This window comes from Biomphalaria glabrata, chromosome 11 (assembly GCF_947242115.1).
Source record: "Biomphalaria glabrata chromosome 11, xgBioGlab47.1, whole genome shotgun sequence".
In the NCBI taxonomy this organism is placed as follows: domain Eukaryota; kingdom Metazoa; phylum Mollusca; class Gastropoda; family Planorbidae; genus Biomphalaria; species Biomphalaria glabrata.
In genome coordinates this window covers 1997501-2016762 of record NC_074721.1, presented here as the reverse complement: position 1 = coordinate 2016762, position 19262 = coordinate 1997501, and the positions used below count along the sequence as shown (strand labels likewise).

The following is a 19262-nucleotide window of genomic DNA, read 5'->3' as shown; positions in this document are numbered from 1 at the left end:
AGGAGTATCCATAAGGTGCGTTGGTCCGATCATATACCATACACAGAAATCTTAAAAGTATCCAACGTGAGCAGTATCAATGCGACAGTAAAAAAGGTCCCAAGCATGCCAGACAATCGCCTTCACAAACGACTTCTGTATATATGTGCAGGAAAGCGCTCCCAAGGAGGCCAATACAAGCGCTACAAAGACAATCTCAAGAGCTCCTTAAAGGAATGCGATATCGACATTCACGGCTGGGAAGCACTAGCTCTCGATCGCTCCTTATGAATAAACCACATAAAAAAAACAAAAAAACAAAAACTTGTTTTTCATGAAGACGTAACCTATTCTAAATAGATCTCCTATTTACATCGACGAGTTCTATACAATATTATAGTGCGCCTTCTACTATGCACCCATTTCAGTTCATCTGACCTGTAAGACAGCAGTCCGTTAATAGAATCAGGTATCGATGGTCGAGGTATGTTGTCAATGGAATTACTAATACCAAGTTTCTTAGACGAATCATTTCGTAAATATAATTTTTTTTAATTCTCCTTGTACCATTTTGTTTTAGATGCAAAGCATATTTCAATAGGAAAACTAGGAAGAAAAACTTCTGAAGTATTAGTTGAAAAGGTTCAGATTTATTATCTTTTCTCGTGCATTACTTTGATGATCATCATCAAGCTCCATTAGAGTGAGGGCTTGAGAGGCTTAAATCCTCTCTTGCAAAAGCCCTGGACAGAAACCCTGCTGTCTTGCGTAGTGCATACATGTCACCATACAGGTCGAGAATTGTGGGTTTCCCAGACCTGTCGAGACGGAGATCAGCAAGTCTGGGGCAGTCGAAAAGAATCCAATAAAAGTACATTATGATATACGCGGCAATGTCTCCGAGAACTCACAGTCAGTAATTTGTAGTTTGTTTTTTTTTTTGTTTTTTTTTAAATAAAATTAGGGGAGATAAAAAAATACATTTTGACACAATGTATGATATGAGATTTATAAACTGTTAATGTATAATAATAATAATAATAATAATAATGTTGAAATGTGGGTGAGTCAATTGAGCACATAATGGCAGGATGTTCAGCCCTATCGGAATCTGCCTACCTAGGTCGCCATAACCAAGTTGCTAAGCTAATACACCAGCACTTACCTCTGACACAAAATCTCTAAGGATACTTCTCCATATTAGAAATAGCCACCACAATGTCACGTAGTCTACGGATCATCTACTTTACTGGGATAGGCCTATTTTGACTGACAAAACGGTTGATTTTAATCGCCCTGATTTGCTGCTCGTCGATAAAAAAGAAAAGGCCGATACCATTATTGACATCGCCGTACCACTATCTCATAATTTAAGAAAAACTGAGGTTGAAAAACAACGAAAATATGGGAAAATATGCTTTGAGATTAAGCGTTTATGGAAATTATTTAAAACAACAATATCATATCAACCGAGGGGATAATAACAACTGACCTCACAGATACCTTCAAGGCCCTTGGCATTCCTATGAACATTCTCGTTGCCTGTCAGAGGCCGGTACTACTGCAGACCTGCCACATCACCAGAAAATTCCTCGGTGGAAACTGATAAAGGGACTACGATGAATTTTGTTTCTCTTTAACGAAACTCGACCCTGGCAGCGCCAGAGAATGAATACTCGTTCGTTTCTATCATAATAATAATAATAATAATTTTTTTTTATAAAGCGCTGTTAACAAACAAAATGTAGGCTCAAGGCGCTGTAATAACATTACAAACACAAACACGACAGCTAAAATGACAAACTAATCTAAAAAATATATTATATAAAGTGTGGGTGTACCCAAATATTATATGCACAAAGGTAAAAGCAATCTAAGCAAGTGATTCATCTAATCACATCATATGTCTTCAGAGACAGGAGCCCTAAGTGGGTCGATATGTAATGTAAACCCCTAAGCTTGTTTCAATTTAAGTGTAAATATAAAAATTATTTTATGTTATTTCTGGATACCTTGATAGTAGCTATCTTGTATAGCATTAATTATAGTTAATGATTGCATAGCCTTTTCAGATTACACTATTTCAGTTTAAGCCAATGACTTCGATTCCGAAGAATAAAGCTAAGTGCAGTGTTTCTCGATCCCACGCAAACCCAGCTGTGACCTACATATCTTGCCACATTCCACGCAGACAAAACCGTTATCCTCCTACTATTTAAGCTTTTTTTTCCCCGTCTTCTGTGCCTGGTGGAGGGGAATGAGTGGGGGGGGGGGGGGGGAGGGGGGGAATGTTTGTCCCGCGACTTTTCGGAGGGGGCTCTCCGATTGTCTTTTTCACGATTCATTTCGCATAAGGCGAAGTCGGTCACGAAGGTTGGGTGAAGCGTACAGAGTTGACATGGATACGAATTCCCTTCTGGGACCTACATGTTGCATATAAATAGTGTCACGCAACCTCTTTGGGGTCGAGATGGAAAATTTCAGATTGTGGCAGTGCCGGAGTTAAGTACGTGGAATCTACGGACAGAGTTTTGTTGTAAGGGACCCTACACTTGTTTCAGTAGCTTTTTATACAAAAACACATATTCATAAAAATACTATTATCTAGAGACAGAGAGAGAAAGTACTTATTGATTAAATTTAATTTCCTTTTTATTTAATAGGCATATTTTAGTAAAGAGAAAATTAAACTTTTATGGTTTACGCAATGTGGTGAATCCGGACTATGCTACTATCACAGTATAAGCGGACACCACGACAGTGTTTTAACTGTAAATCAAGGAAATTGCTGAACTCTCGAAATATGGAATATTGTATTTTCATGGGGCCCCTTTCTGTGGTTCTCCTGGGCTGTAGCCCCCCTTCCCCTCCCTGAAATCCGGCCTTTGTAAGGGATAGCACTACTTCACGGGCCAGATTTGGCCCGCTTGTGTTAGATTGGGCATCACTACTTCTTCTTCCTCGTTCTCATTATTATGTTGGAGCGTTCAGATGACTAGATCAATATACGAGATAAACTGCGCAGTGGTTCCCAAAACAGGGAGCTCTCCATATAGTTTTCTTTCTTTAGGGTTAGGGCATAACATATGTAGAATAATTTATCTGAGTGCTAATATCACAAAAAGATTCCCAACCTTAAATCAACACAAATACAAAATTCTAGACTTAGAATAAAAACTAAACAGATTATTTTTTATTATAACAGATATAAAAATTTATGTACCAAAAAAAAATGCGGGCTCATATTCTCTACAACGGAAGCGCGGTGGCTGAATAAGTGGTCAAGCACTGAGTTTCCGAATCGAGGGGTCCCGAGTTCGAATCCATGTGAAGACTGGGATTTTTAATTTCGAGGTCTTTATGGGCGTCCCTGAGTCCGCCCAGCTATAATGGGTACATGGCATTGGGTGAAATTAAAGGCGGTTGTTCGTTGTGCTGGTCACATGACACACCGTTAACCGTTGGCCACAGAATCAGATAAGCTTAACATCATCTGCCCCTATAAATCGCAAGGTCTACTTTTATATTGTCTACGGCGTTGGCGTCCATAAAATAATATAATGATTGCTTAGCTGTGGAATGTTAATTTTCCTTTATTATTATGGCGAATAACTGAATAGCTAGTTTTTTGGTGTTTGTTTTGTTAGGAATATTTGAAGTGCTGATAATTTATGCGCATTCAATAGTAGGCCTATAAGTTATCGGCTCTTTTTAGCAATGTCTTTAAGTATTTCGTTTGAAGCACTTAGTCATATCATAATCTCTCGCTCTCTGACAGTCATTTTGTGCCATAACAAATTATACCCAAAAAAATGAAAATCACTTGGCAGCTGTAAAAGGAACAACGTTAATTAAGTTGGAGAAACCTAATATAAGATCTGATTGAAGATCTTTTACATGAAAGATGCCTTTCCGAAACACACACGATCCTTAAAGACAACTTGCACCCATTAAACCACTGTTACATCAGATCTGAACGAAGTGGTCGTCTCCTTTCCATTAGGACTAAAACAGAAAGATTTTAAAACTCCTTTATCCCACTTTCGTCCAGAGTGTTACAAGATCAGCTGTCGTCATCGAGAAGTACATAGAAGTCCAATTCATAAAGCGCTGGTTGTGAGTGTGTATGTGTTTCGTGTGTGAATGTTATTCGAATTTTTCATCTATACTGTTATTGTACAGTAGTTACGCTGATGTTGTCCATTGTAGTCAAGCTGAATTTCCATTTTTAGACCAATAAAAATTATCTTATCTTATCTTATAAGGCTTACCTATGCTTAAAATACACACTTAGTAACAAAGTGAGAAGTATAAGACAATTAAAATGTTTTGTAAAATGTTTTACATAATTCGGATGTTCCTTCAGAGTTGAAGATAGTTTACTTCCTAGTCCAAACCTCCCGCAGGACGACGGGGGATGCGAGCGGGCAGGGTTTGAACCCTCGACTGTCGATAAATCCGAACGACAGTCCAGCGCGCAAACCGCACGACCAGGCAGCCAATTATAAACTATATCAATGTTGTAAACACATTCCCGTGACGCTACACAAACATAAAACAAGTTATATAAGTCAAACAACAAAAACTGGTCACGGATCTCAAAGTCGTCTGTAATTGGCCTTTAGATCTAAACAATCTAAATCTGTATACACAGCGGGTATTACACATGTATTCATTAAAGAGTTAAATAAAAAGATACAATCATAGACATATATATAGACTGGCCGATTAAAGAGTTTTATGAAACGAAAATTTGTGACTTGCAATTTTGTGTACTTTATTATACAGCATTTATGAGCAGTATAAAAGTTAAGTGCTTTTTTAACTTTCTTTTTAATATACACAATGATACACACCTATATATATTGAGGCAGTGTAGTTTTGTTTTATTTCTAAGAATGAAGATCATGCAATTTTTCATAATTCGGAAATCCGAGTACAATAGATATACATGTTTTTAAGTTACATGAAGTTACTTCCTCCGGCCAGTCTATATTTATTTATGTCTATGGATACAATATTTTTTGCACTGACTTCTAGGTCTGGATCACAGACCTATATGTATTATATCTAGACTAGATATGGACATCTTTTCACTCTACAAAATATATCGTGAAAAACTTAATAAAAAGTTGAAACAAGGTGTTGTTTTGTATAAATGTTATAAGAAGGAAAGATGTTTTTTTTTTCCAAACCTAATCTATGTAACATATAATTTAATGTTTAGATCTAGATCTAGTAATTGAGCTTTTAAAATAACAGAACTCTCATTTCATAATTATTATTTTGTAAATTATTAGATATATTATCTAGAAATATCTAAGTAATCAATCTATTTAAATGTACATAAGATGATTTAAATCAACAGACGTGATTTATTTCGATCTAGGATTTTCTAAATATTATCTCAATGAAAATTAACAGGAAACGGCTTTATTTCATATATTTGCGTTAATGTCTAATTCTGTGATAAAAAGCCCATTCTAATTTAAAAAATCCGCAAATCGGTTTTGCATTATTTCTAAACTTTAAAAAAAACAACAACTAAAGATCATTACTTTTCTAAGACAGAAAAGATTGATTTTCTTAGATTTGGGGCGACTTCCCTTACAACTTGAAGAAGAGTTACGTACATAACAATATATATATATATATATAGGTCTGTGAGCTGATCATTATTGAATAAGAATTTGTTTCCGTTTTTTGCAGTCTACGTATAATTTAATAATATATAATATGTCTATGGTCTGGATCCGTAGGTCTATCACCAAGCTAGAATCTTCCATTTATACCATATATCTAGATCCAGTAACGTAGTCTGTAGTACTGCAGTCTCTTTCTATGTTGTCATGTTTACACCTATATCCTTAAAATAAAATTTTACATACTCTGAGTAGATTTATAAATAGGGGTAACCAAGATTTTTTTCGTGGAGGGGGGGGGGGCTAAAAATGTTCCTTTTTTTTAAATTTATCATTCACTAATAGTGAAGTAATCCCTCTTACATAAGGTCATCAGCTTCATAAATTTTTTTTTTTAATTTATCATTCACTAATAGTGAAGTAATCCCTCTTACATAAGGTCATCAGCTTCATAAAGGAACCATTTAAAAATCAAAACCAACGTTTAATACGCTACTTGTATCTTCTTATATTTCATTTTTTGCAATGAGAATTTCCGCTGTAGCTATATGACGTAACGTGTCTTTAAAAATCTTTTTTTTTTTGACGTCATTTGGTATAATGTCATTGAAAAAAGACGAAGCCAGATGTCATTTTAAGACGATGTGAAAGCCATCTGTTTCTATGAACTTTCTATGGCCGACACAACGACCAGTCACCTTTACTTTTCCCCAACTATTGTCAGGTACCGATGAGAGAAATCATTGGCGCCCTATAGATACTGAAATGTCGCATTGCAGCTTTCATATGGATCCTAACTTAATGTTTTATAAATATAAAGTTGAACCTTTTATTGGTTTGTTGTTTACTATTAATTGTGAATAATTGTAGAATTGATGCATTTTAATGAAAAAAAACTGCTTGCATAATTAATTTCGAAAATTAAATTTTGGGCATTCAGAAAAAAAAAATAGCCATAACATCAGAATTTAAAAAGATCTAAATCTAAAACATCATGATGTCGGATTTTCAATATCTTTTTTTTTTCACAATCTAAATGGGACGGACGGACAGGCGGACTGAAAGACAGACAGACCACACAAAACTAATAGCAGCAATTCCCTATTTGAGGCCACTAAAAAGAAGATTAAAACTAAAATACAATTCAAACCTAGGCCGATAGCTCAATATGCGTCATCAGTTGGGGATAGCTCAACTTAACAAATATTAAACTAGATAATACTCAAATCAGAGATTTATTACAACAAATGAGATTGGACCATAGCGCTCTGAGCATGCTATAAGCATGAAAGTAGCGCTATATAAAAGCTATAATTATTATTATTTAAATAACTGATGAATTTAGTCTAGATAAGTAATAATATTGAATAAAAAAAAAGTCACATTACTTTCATCTAAATTGAATCAATAACATCTACCTTGTGTCGATATGGTGGATAAAGGGAAGTAATGATTGAGTTTATAGAAATATTTATGCCGATAATGAAATTATTTTACCTTCTTATGTTTTAAGAATATTATTGTTTTTTTTTTTTTGTTTGTTTTTTTTTAAGAAAAAAAGTATAGATTTAATAGAGAATAATATAATTTTGGCATCGGGGTTATAAAGTTTTATAAGGGAACAGTGTAGATTTACTAGAGAGAAACAGAGTTTACTATGTGAATGGCTGATAGATCTATATACTTGGTAACGAAAATTCCTGGGAAATCTGTACCCACATATAAGACGAAACAGGGTGTAGGACACGCACTAACCATGAGATATATCAATTGTATAAAGGCCCGTTGATAGTGACCGAAATAAAAAATAAACAGACTACGTTGGGCAGGTCACCTTGAAAGAATGTCAGATAACAGAGGAGCCGAAATTGTATGCAAGCAAAAACCAAAAGGCAGGCGACCCAAAGGCAGACCCCGAATGCGATGGATTGGTGATGTGGAGGCAGATCTGCAACAGCTTGGGGTTAGGGCGTGGAGACGAAAGGCTCAGGAGAGATCTGAATGTAGAGATGTGTTGAAGCAGGCCAGAGCCCTCCATTGGATGTAGCGCCACTGGGGTGGATGGATGCCTGGTATTGTGATGTACACTCTGGGCTGTCATACAGGGGCGTAGCTAGGAATTAGCCATCATTTGGGGACCAGGGGGGGCTTGAGCTCTTTTGTGGCCCCCGCATTTTGCGTAAAATTTAATATTTAATGTAAAAAACACTCATTTTGCCCCCCCCCCCCAAAGTGAAGGCCCGGGGGGGGGGATTTTCAAACTCTCCCCCCTCCTCCACCCACGCTAGCTTCGCCACTGCTATCATTACCATGCCCGCCACTCCCCCTCCCTCAAGGGCCGTCCTGCGGGAGGCTCGGGCTAGAGTGTACTCATTATTATTCCTAAAAGGACATCAGAATTACAGGGGGAAAATAATACACATACAAATTATGATTAATCATTAGAGAACATATAGTTTCGTTTGTACATGACAAAATTTTAATTTGTTTTCCTTGGTGACAAAGTGTTTTAATAGTAGGCAGTGGGTCTGTGTCGCTCTATTGATTATTATTATTATTTTGCCATATTTATTGATGTCGCCATAGTAACACACTGAAGCAAATGTTACATTGAAATCGATGCGCTGCAAAAAAATAGTTCATTAAATATCAGCCCAGCCAAGGACCTTATTTAGACAAGTATCGACCTAAGCCACGGACACTATGTAGATGACTATTGATCCTCAACCTCTGACAGGCGTATGACTGACATTGTGGTAGGGTCAACTTGATGAAGGACGTCTGTTTGTATATCATTTTCTGTTTGCGCGTGTGCAGGAGGTGCAGACTGCGTAGCGCGGTGAAGGAAAGTGTTTAGGTTGTGTGAGTCTGTGCGGGTTGTTGGTGGTTGTGTGAGTGTATGTTGTGTGAGTCTGTATGGTGTGGGTGTGTATGTTGTGTGAGTCTGTATGGTGTGGGTGTGTATGTTGTGTGAGTCTGTGTGGGTGGCTGTGTAAGTCTGTGAGGGTGGTTGTGTAAGTCTGTGTGTGTGGTTGTGTAAGTCTGTGTGGGTGGTTGTGTAAGTCTGTGTGGGTGTGTATGTTGTGTAAGTCTGTGTGGGTGGTTGTGTGAGTCTGTGTGGGTGGTTGTGTAAGTCTGTGTAAGTGTATGTTGTTTGAGTCTGTGTGGATGTGTATGTTGAGTCTGTGTGGTTGCATTTTGTGTGTGTGTGTGTGTGGGTAGTTACGTGAGTGTTTGTATCTGTGCTGAGAAAATCTCTTGCAGATTTCTCGAACTAGACCAAGAAACTATCAAGCAACAGAAATTATTATTATATGCCGATTTTTCCTGGTCGATTCTGTAGTGCTATGTTAGCTTCTAGCGCTGGTTCGAATCCCTCTCATGTATGTTATTCTTTCTAGATTTTGACTCAGACGATTTAGTTTCGAATTTCTATAATTTTGTCTTTCTCAATATTCGCATATTTCTTAAATGTATGACTTTCTATTAGAAATGTATAAACCGTTGGGCTATCCGGCTTTAGCTGGGGGGGGGGGAGAAGTTGTTTATAGATCGGGCAAATCATAATCTCGTTGGACTTGAGTTACAGAAACATCATTTGTATTTGAATTTGTATACGAGATGAAAGTATATGAACTCACAGTAACGTGTCTTAAAGATGTGCTCATCTTTTTGAACAGTCATTTTTCTCTTTTGAATTAGAAGTGGACCAACACTCTGAGCATGGAGGGAAGTCACACAAATTTCTCATGTCACGGACCCAACATCGAGCCCAATAGAACTGAGCGCAAAGGAACTGAACTCAATGGAACTGAACCCAATTTAACTGAGCGCAAAGGAACTGAGCCTAATGGAACTGTGCCCAGAGGAACTGAGTTTCTGCAGCTTCATTGTGCACTGTGGTCATAAAGGGCTCACCTCCGCGTGTCGGTCCGGATGTGTCCTGGGCTGGTGGGGCCTACTTTTTTTTAGGGGGGGGGATGGGTGTATCACTGTTTTAAAGCACTATTTAATTACGTCTGACTCTGAACTCCAAGTACATGTACGATCTTAAAATGTTAGTAGAAGGTGGCTGAGTGCTAAAGCGCTTGGCGAACTGAGGAGTCCAGGGTTCAAATCCAGGTAAAGACTGGATATTTAGAGCACATCTGAGTCCAAACATTAGTTGAGGAAAGGTAAAGGCGGCTGGTCGTTGAACTGGCCATATGACACCCCCGTCAGCCAAAGAAACAGATAACCTTTACATCAGGGGTTCTCAACCTGTGGGTCGCGACCCCCTTGGGGGTCGATTGACGATTTGGAAGGTGTCGCCTAAGACCATCGAAAATATGGATTGTTATTGTCTATTCTTCTATTGCTGTGGGGGGGGGGGGGGGTCGCGGGAGAGTTGGGGATTGTAAAAAGGGGTCTCCGAGCATAAAAGGTTGAGAACCGCTGCTTTACATCATCTAGACCGCAAGGTAAGAGGGGGAAAATTAACTTTTTTTAAATTTTGGCTATTTTGCAAAAAAAAAAAAAAAAAATATTGACAAGACAGCCACTGTCACAGGGACACAGGACAAGAATTTATCGAGTAGATCTATAGTGTAAGCTTTTTAAAAAATGTTTAAACTCCACTTGTGTACCTCCGAAGATTGCCTTAGAGACCTAGAAACATGACACCGTAACACCTATATCAAAATTGTAAGGATTAGATCCGTCTATTTCCATTGTGTGAACACTTTAATGACTTAACTATTTCTTCTTCTGTCACTCCACAGGTTCCGGTCAAAACTTCATGCACCAATGCTGTACTTTAATTAATTTAGTGAATTTGTGAATTTCTTTTATTTTTAAAGATTTATTGACAATCCGTTCCTCTTTTCTAATGTACAGCTCATCGCTATAGTGTTGAATTGTAGGCAATATCAATATTTAAGTCTAAATTAATTTAGTGTTTCATTACATATAGATCTACTTTTAGCGTGTGTGCTGCTTACATCTAGATCTACTTTTAGCGTGTGTGTTGCTTACATCTAGATCTACTTTTAGCGTGTGTGTTGCTTACATCTAGATCTACTTTAAGCGTGTGTGTTGCTTACATCTAGATCTACTTTAAGCGTGTGTGTTGCTTACATCTAGATCTACTTTTAGCGTGTGTGTTGCTTATATCTAGATCTACTTTTAGCGTGTGTGTTGCTTACATCTAGATCTACTTTTAGCGTGTGTGTTGCTTACATCTAGATCTACTTTTAGCGTGTGTGCTGCTTACATCTAGATCTACTTTTAACATATTTGTTGCTTACATCTAGATCTACTTTCAGTGTGTGTTGCTTACATCAAGAGATAATTACACCCTGTTTATTGCCTACATCTACCGAGAACTACTATAAGCGTGTGTATTGTTTACATCTAGCATTAATGTGAGCTCGTGATTTGCTTACTTCTGTTCCCTGATGTAATTATGCGCAATGCTTACATCTGTAATTTATTGCAGTCGTTTGTAATAATTTCAACATTGTCTATTTTTATTTGTTTTGTGTTTTCTACAATTAGATCTTAATTAAGTATAAAACTTAGATCTAGATGTGATTGAGTTGATTGTAATACCTAGGCTGACATGTAGCTTTATAGATTTAATTAAATATGTGCTAAACATTTAGATCTAATGATGTCTGTGTAATTCTTCAATCTTGATATCATCTGAGTGTAGTAGCCTACTTTCATTTATATATAAACTAGCCAGTTATGTGTAATACATTTAGATCTAATTTAGTTTGTGTAGTTCTAGAATCTAGATGTAATTTAAGTTTAGATGCTATTAGATAGGCTATATGTAATCTTTACATTTATATCTAATTTAGTTAATGTAGTTCTTACATTTAGATCTAAATTTTCTTGTAAGACAAACGCTTAATAATTTAACCATTCATCCATATAATTTTTCTTCTCTCGAATGTTGTGTCTAGTCTTTACTGTATGGGCTTCATAAATTAGATTAGCCTACTATGTAATTTATATGTACCGTATGTATTTATGTATGAATGAACGATACTTATATAGTCCAGTGACTTGTATCAGTACACTATTATGACTTACGTATTATGCACTAAGACAGACAACGGATATAACTTTTAGTTAAACAAATGAAAACATTTTTAATAGTAAATTTTCTTTGGTAAAGCATTAAGTAAGCCACGTTATCTTCTACTAAACATGTTATGAAGATGTTATGAAGATGTTATCAAGATGTTGTGATGAAGATGCTAGAAATACACCTTAGTGGTTGGTGATTTGGGCAACCACCCTTAGAAAGTGGGGGGGGGGGGGTTGTGAGGTCGCCATAAAGACAATCTTAGTCAACCTCAGCCCATCATGCAAATATTTGTTATCCTAGTATGACACTCGCCCGTGAACTGCTTAAGCCGGCTCTGGTTATGAAGATGTGATGAAGATGTTATCAAGATGTTATGAAGATGTTATGAAGATGTTATAAAAATGTTATGAAGATGTTATCAAGATGTTATCAAGATGTTATGAAGATGTTATGAAGATGTTATGAAGATGTTATGAAGATGTTATAAAAATGTTATGAAGATGTTATAAGGAGGTTATGAAAATGTTATGAAGATATTATGAAGATGTTATAAAAATGTTATGAAGATGTTATGAAGATGTTATGAAAATGTTATGGAGATGTTATAAAATGTTATGAAAATGTTATGAAGATGTTATTAAGATGTGATGAAGATGTTATAAAAATGTTATGAAGATGTTATGAAGATGTTAAAAAAATGTTATGAAGATGTTATGAAGATGTTATCAAGATGCTAATAAGATACAATTATTTTCTTTAAAAGTTTTTAAAACGTATGATAATGTCGTACATTATATTTCATGAATCTTTATAATATCTCTCTAATACCAGAGTATAACCTTTATACGTGTTTTAATAACTTAGATCTATGTTTAAAATATAACATGCAAATGTTATGCTTGGCGATATTTTAAACTACATTGAGACTACAGACCTAATTCTGTGTAGACCTAATCCCAGACTGAAGCAGATTATCTCTTGTTCCATTATATTGTCAATGAACGGATCTAATTTCAAGGCTTTAATAGCTATGATAAAGTAAAGTTCCCCTTTCAGACCTTGTGATCTATGGGGCAGATGATGTAAATGTCATCTGTCTGTATGGCCCACGGTTAACGAAGGTGTCATGTGGCCAACACAACGACCAACCACCTTTACTTTTCCCCAACTAATCTCAGGTACCCATTAGAGCTGGGTGGGCTCAGAGGCCCCCCTAAAGATCCCGACAGTAAAAATCTAGTTTTCACTAGGATTCGAACCAGGGGCCCAGGTTCGGATGCCAAGCGCCTACAACTAAGCCACCTCGCCTCTAATAGATATGATAAGTTTCAATAAAATGATATAACGCTTTATTGTTCTTTAACCTCCGATGCTTTGGACTTTTAAGGAGGTAAGATAAACTAACCAATGAGGAAGTAATGCGAAGAGCAGGATGCCAGGACATCCACGCTGTTATCAGCAGCAGACGGCTTGGCTGCCTTGGTCATGTTCACAGAATGTCACAAGGTCGACACCCACACGACATTGCGGTGATCTAATAAAAGACAGGAGAGCGGTCGCCCAATTTTAAGCTATACTGATGTATGCAAAATCGACATGAAGCTCTTCAAAATCGACACTAACAGCTGGGGAAAAGAGGCACCGGATAGATCCACACGGAGAGCGAGCATAAAGGAAGCGTCCTGGATTGCAGATGATGTACACACCAGTAGCAGAAAGAAGGGTGAAAATGCTACAGCGCCTGGTGTTTACATAAGCCCAACCTGTAATCAGAGTTGTGTATTATTGTTGATTGGCCTCTAGTCACACAAGAAGATAATTAACATGGCATAGACAGACTGCGCTTTACAAGAAATAGAGCTATGGACATAAAATGAGATAAAGTGCAAGGCTTGCAATGAATACATTTAAATCAGAAAGTCTATATGGGGAAAAAAAAAGACTTAGATATGTCAATAAATTGAAAGAAATATTTCATGCATAGATGTTTATATTTCGAACTAAAAATGTTAACAGTATGATTAAATAAACTTATTAATTTCGGTTTTCTTAAGAAACAAATTTACGTCATAAGCTGGCGTCAAGTTTCAATCTATTTATAGTTTATGTTATCAGAGACATAGACATACACATCGACATAGACATTTACATAGACATAGACACAGACATTGACATTGACATAGACATAGACTGTCCTGGCCAAAAAAAAGACATTTTGTAATGACCTATTTTCTTATGCTATGGATTCAAAGATCAATAGACTATGTACAACTTTTTCTATTTTTTTATTTATTTATAATAACGATAAAAAAGTCCAGAATTTAGATCTTGTTTAAACTTCATGTTTTTTATAGTGTCGCTTCTCGTTCTGAACTGTCTAGACTAGCGATTGATAACACATTTAATCTTGTCCAGTGTAACTATGTATCAAGGGCAACTGGTTAGGTTATATGAAAAACTAAGCGAATGCCCCTAAGGCCGGTGCCTAAATGGGCACACTATAATGTCAGTAAGTCTCGTACAAGCGATTGGCCTCGACTTAACTTTTATTAAAGATCTTTACATACTTAACTGTGCAATAATGGTATACACACATTCCAAATAATGGAATCGCTTAAACCCGTAAACCGCGCTTCTGTGAGTTTTAATTTCTCTGTACACACTAAGAGATTAACAAACAACTTAACTCTTTCTCTCCTAACTGACGATACCAACGTTGATTCCACCAGAATGTGGTAAATAATTACGGAGAGAAAGAGTTAAGACATATTTTTTTATTGTCTGATATAAGTCGTACTAGAGTGAAAATATTGGCGTGAATTAAAACTCGCGTAGCTACAGCCTAATGACGTAACAAACTAATTAAGATTGTGATTTCACTGTAGATTTTTTAAAATTATTATTACAAAATGAGATTTCCTGTAGCCCTAAGTTTTTTTACAGGTAGAAATACAATACGTTATAAAAACCCAGTTTACGTACATGCGTTCTGTTTTGTACATATCAGTTTTGTACATATCAGTTTTGTACATATCAGTTTTGTACATATCAGTTTTGTACATATCATATACCATCAAGTTGTGGACCGAATCGCATACCCCCCTCTCCTCTTTCTTTTTTTTTTCTGAGCCTCACTCTCTGTCACCGCGAAAGTTACGTGGGGTAACTCTAGCCCGACTTGCATGACTTTTTCATCGTGGTGTCCCGCATAGTGGGGCCACGAAAGAGAATTATATATATATATATATATATAGATAGATGTATATTATTGCATATTATTCTGATTGAAAATTGTTGTTGCATTATTTGTGTGGCATACTATGTACATGGATCAAAGATTACGCTGCACAAAAACTTGGACTGGATCTAGTGTGAACTGAACTAAAATTAAAATAATAGGATGGTTATTTGTCTATGCGATGTGGATCTATTGGTCAAGATGAATTTAATTTGACTAAAATGCAATAAAAAATTAGATATCCCATAAATTAAATAAAATATTCTTTTTTATCAGCTCGTACTCTATGTTCAAATACTGTAGTGCTATAAATAATGTAGTGCTATAAATAATGTAGTGCTATAAATAATGTAGTGCTATAAATAATGTAGTGCTATAAATACTGTAGTGCTATAAATAATGTAGTGCTATAAATAATGTAGTGCTTTAAATAATGTAGTGCTATAAATAATGTAGTGCTATAAATACTGTAGTGCTATAAATACTGTAGTGCTATAAATACTGTAGTGCTATAAATAATGTAGTGCTATAAATAATGTAGTGCTATAAATAATGTAGTGCTATAAATAATGTAGTGCTATAAATAATGTAGTGCTACCTACTTTCATACTTGTTATGAAATAAATAGGTGAAAAAATGTCCAGCAAGGGATTGGAACCTTATGATATATTTAATAGAATTTTAACTTTCAATAAGTTATTTCACTTTTTTTCACTTCTGCTTTTACCTTCCACCCAATAGACGCATTTAAACCATTTGTAGTGTTAACTAAGTTCCAAACTTTGACCACCTTGCTACCAACTTCTTCCTTAGTGCCATTAGAGAATGGAATGGGTTGCCTGAATCAGCCAGGAAAACCAACGGCTAAGCAGAATTTAAGCAACTGATTAACATGCATGACTAGATTGACTCATGGAGTGCGTAGGACGTAATTATCTTCTTTTTTTTTTTTTGAAGTAACGTCTGTAATATATAAGGTAAGATCAGATTGGATAAGATAAGATAAGAGAGATTGTGCTTAGGCCTATAGGAAAAACAGCAAAAGTCAAATTCTAAACTAAATTAATATTTGAACAAGTGTCTTAAGTTGGCAGTGACTTTGACCGCAAGCCTTTGATGGTGACCTGATTAAAAACTGTTAGTTTTTTAAAGATTCTATTTTCAAGCCTTTGATGGTGAATGGCCTGATTATGTTTATAAAATTGTTTTACATGTTTCGGATGTTCCTTCAGAGTTGAAGATAGTTTACTTCCTAGTCCAAACCTCCCGCAGGACGAAGGGGGATGGGAGCGGGCAGGATTCGAGCCCTCGACCATCGATAAATCCGAACGACAGTCCAGCGCGCAAACCGCACGACCAGGCAGCCATCCTAAAAACTGTTAGCTTGACAAAGATTATATCAACCCACTCCGTGTGTGTGTCCTACAGGATTCTTGTTGGTCACATGTTATATACCCGTTTCCCATTCTCGGATCAAGCTGAAACTTACACAATCATTCAATGTCGACGACAACACATGAAACAATTAACCAATTAGTTAATTAATTAGTATTAATTAATTAATTGTGTTTTATATAGAAGAAAAAAAGAATCTTGAAAAATTGAAACAAATGGCACTAAATGAGCGTTTTTTTTTTCAGTCATATAATTTTTTTTAAAGTCTTTTTTTCTATTTTGCAGTTAACTGCTGGGAAATAATACATACAGGGCCGGATTCAAGTATGTAGAGGCCTCGTGGCAGAGTTTTTGTAGAGGCCTCTACACTTTATCGAAACCTAACTACAAAAACCAATTATTAATAATATAATAATATTATTGTAATACTAAAATCTTAAAGTGTGCTATATTTTAGAAAAAAAAAGAAATACCCTTCTTGTAAATTGAAGCTAATTTTCCTTCTTTGAAAAGAACATTTATAAGCATACTTTTGTTTTAACTCTTTCTCTCCGTAATTATTTATCACATTCTGTTTGAATCAACGCTGGTATCGTCAGTTAGGAGAGAAAGAGTTTAAAAAATGTATATCTTTGAGTTTGCGGAGGGTAAGCCCCTAGGATGACGAATTGTCGTAAATACCGAGCTGCCTTTATTTATTTATATCCGTCTGCCCTCCCGTTAATCCGGCCCTGAATACATACAATCAAAATTGAGACTTATGGACTAGGTAATGACTTTATAAAACAAAGTCGCGTGACCATATATAGTTGAGTGAAGCTACAGTGAGACAGATTCTAGGACACATTCTAGTCTGCACGGTGCACGCATGTAGAGTTTGTGTATTTGTTTTCCTCGAGTTTATAAGGCGCACAAATCTTAAATACACAATTTGAGCCGTGAATTCCAATATTGACATGCACATTTCGAATTATGACATACACATTTTGAATCATGACATACTCATTCCGAGTCATAGCTTACCCATTTTAAATCATGAAATGCACATTTCGAATGATGACATACACATTTTAAATCATGACATGCTCATTTTGAATCGTGACCTATACGTTTTAAATCGTGACATACACATTTGGAATGATGTCATACATTGAATAGCGACATACACATTATGAGCAGGGCATGATTTAAACCTGACAAGGCTATAAGCCATTTGAGATTTGGGGCCCCCCTTTAAGCAAAGTAAGGAAATGTTTCCTTGGCTTGTTCTAGAAAATCATGGTAAATATCTTTAGAACCATTTTATAGGGGGTCTTCAAGCAAGTGCGTTCTCTAAGCTATAATTTGTGCTGTCTGTAACCAAATCCAGCACTGATAATGAACCGTGACCATTTCGACACTTTGACTCGTGACTACCATATTTTGTATTTTCCCATACTTGGCCAGTAGTTCAGCTTTTTCATTCTCTTCTGTTTAAATGTGTGCTGGTATACATTAGAGATGTGTGAACAGGTTTTGTCAAACCAACAACTTTCATAACCGCTTAATCTCAAAGCCCATGGTTCTCATATTTTCTTTGTTTTTCCATTTCAGTTTTCCTTATATTATGGGATAGTGGTACGGTCAATAATGATAGCAGTTTTTACTTTTTTGTTAATGAACAGCAGATCAGGGCGATTAAAATCTACCGTTTTTTTCGGTCAAAATAGGCCTATCCCAGTACAGCTGATGATCAGTAGACTCGAGAACCTCTTGTGGCGAGTATTTGTCATAAGGAGGAATATGGGCACTTGTCTAATTATGTGTGAAAGCCAGGCGTTAATGTATTAATTTTGCAACTTGGTTATGACGACCTAGGTAGGCAGATTCTGATAGGGCTGGACATCCTGCCATTATGTTTTCAATTGACTCACCCGCATTCCCGCACTTTCGGCATTTGTCAACAACATTGAGTTTTACGATATGCTTCTCGTAGTTTCTGTCTTAAATACTCTATTATTATTATTATTACTATTATTATTATTATTATTATTATGTTAGAAACGAATGAGTATTCATTTTCTGGAGGAATTTTCTATTATTATTATGATTATTATTGATACTTTTGTCTTCCATATTCCAATATGATTATTACTGCCCTCTGGTGATATGGTGATAAAGGTTTCCTGCTGCCTTTAGGCGCTTAACTAACACAACTCAGCTCGAACCTACATCGGGATTCGAGCTCGGCCCCCCCCTCTTTTAGGTGGCCGAGTGGTTTCGGCCCCTCCAAGAATATTTCAATTTTAATGGTTCATCATCAATAATATCAATATCGCAGCAATATTTATGGAAATAATACATTAATAAGAACTTAACAATTAATATTTAATTATAATTCGTGACGACGGCATTATCAAAGTTGAAAGTTAATAGTAGTTACATGTATAGATTACATCTACTCCAAGATAGTAGTCAGTGATCTACATCAATCCTAACAAGATTAACAATCATAGAATCGATTCTTTTAATAAAAACCGACTATCTGATCGTTTTACGGTTGATGGTCATATCATTTCAACTGGAAATCTTGGAAGGCATGGGATTCTCCCCATGTTTGACCCTAACCAATACTTCCGTCTGGTGCCCAGGTCTGTGGTTTAGTTACCCGAGCCGGCAGGGCGCCGGCATCGGGGCGTAGATTGTATTCAAATAGTACTTACCCTTAGGAAATTATAAATTCTCATCCCGTGTGTGGCGCCATGTTACAGCTCATCTCCAACAGAAATACAATTAAAACAAGAAACAATCAGCAGACTGGAAACTGAATTCTAGAATCTTCATTCACTGAACAATCCATATAGTGATGTAGCGAGCATGTGCTATAATATTCCTATTGCTTCTTTACGGGGTTTACTCCCAAAATAAAGTTAAATCTATTCTATATAAATAA

General features: G+C 36.1%; 1 protein-coding gene across 1 annotated transcript in view; it reads right to left on the bottom strand.

The window, feature by feature from the left end:
* Positions 1 to 19262, bottom strand: part of LOC129921702 (homeobox protein Hox-D12-like) — a 109618-nt gene that overhangs the window by 90054 nt on the left and 302 nt on the right. The window contains exon 1 of the mRNA XM_056004189.1: positions 19033 to 19262. This exon is cut by the window's right edge and continues 302 nt beyond it. The gene's annotated coding sequence lies outside the window, so the exon portion shown is untranslated. The remainder of the gene's footprint in view (positions 1 to 19032) is intronic.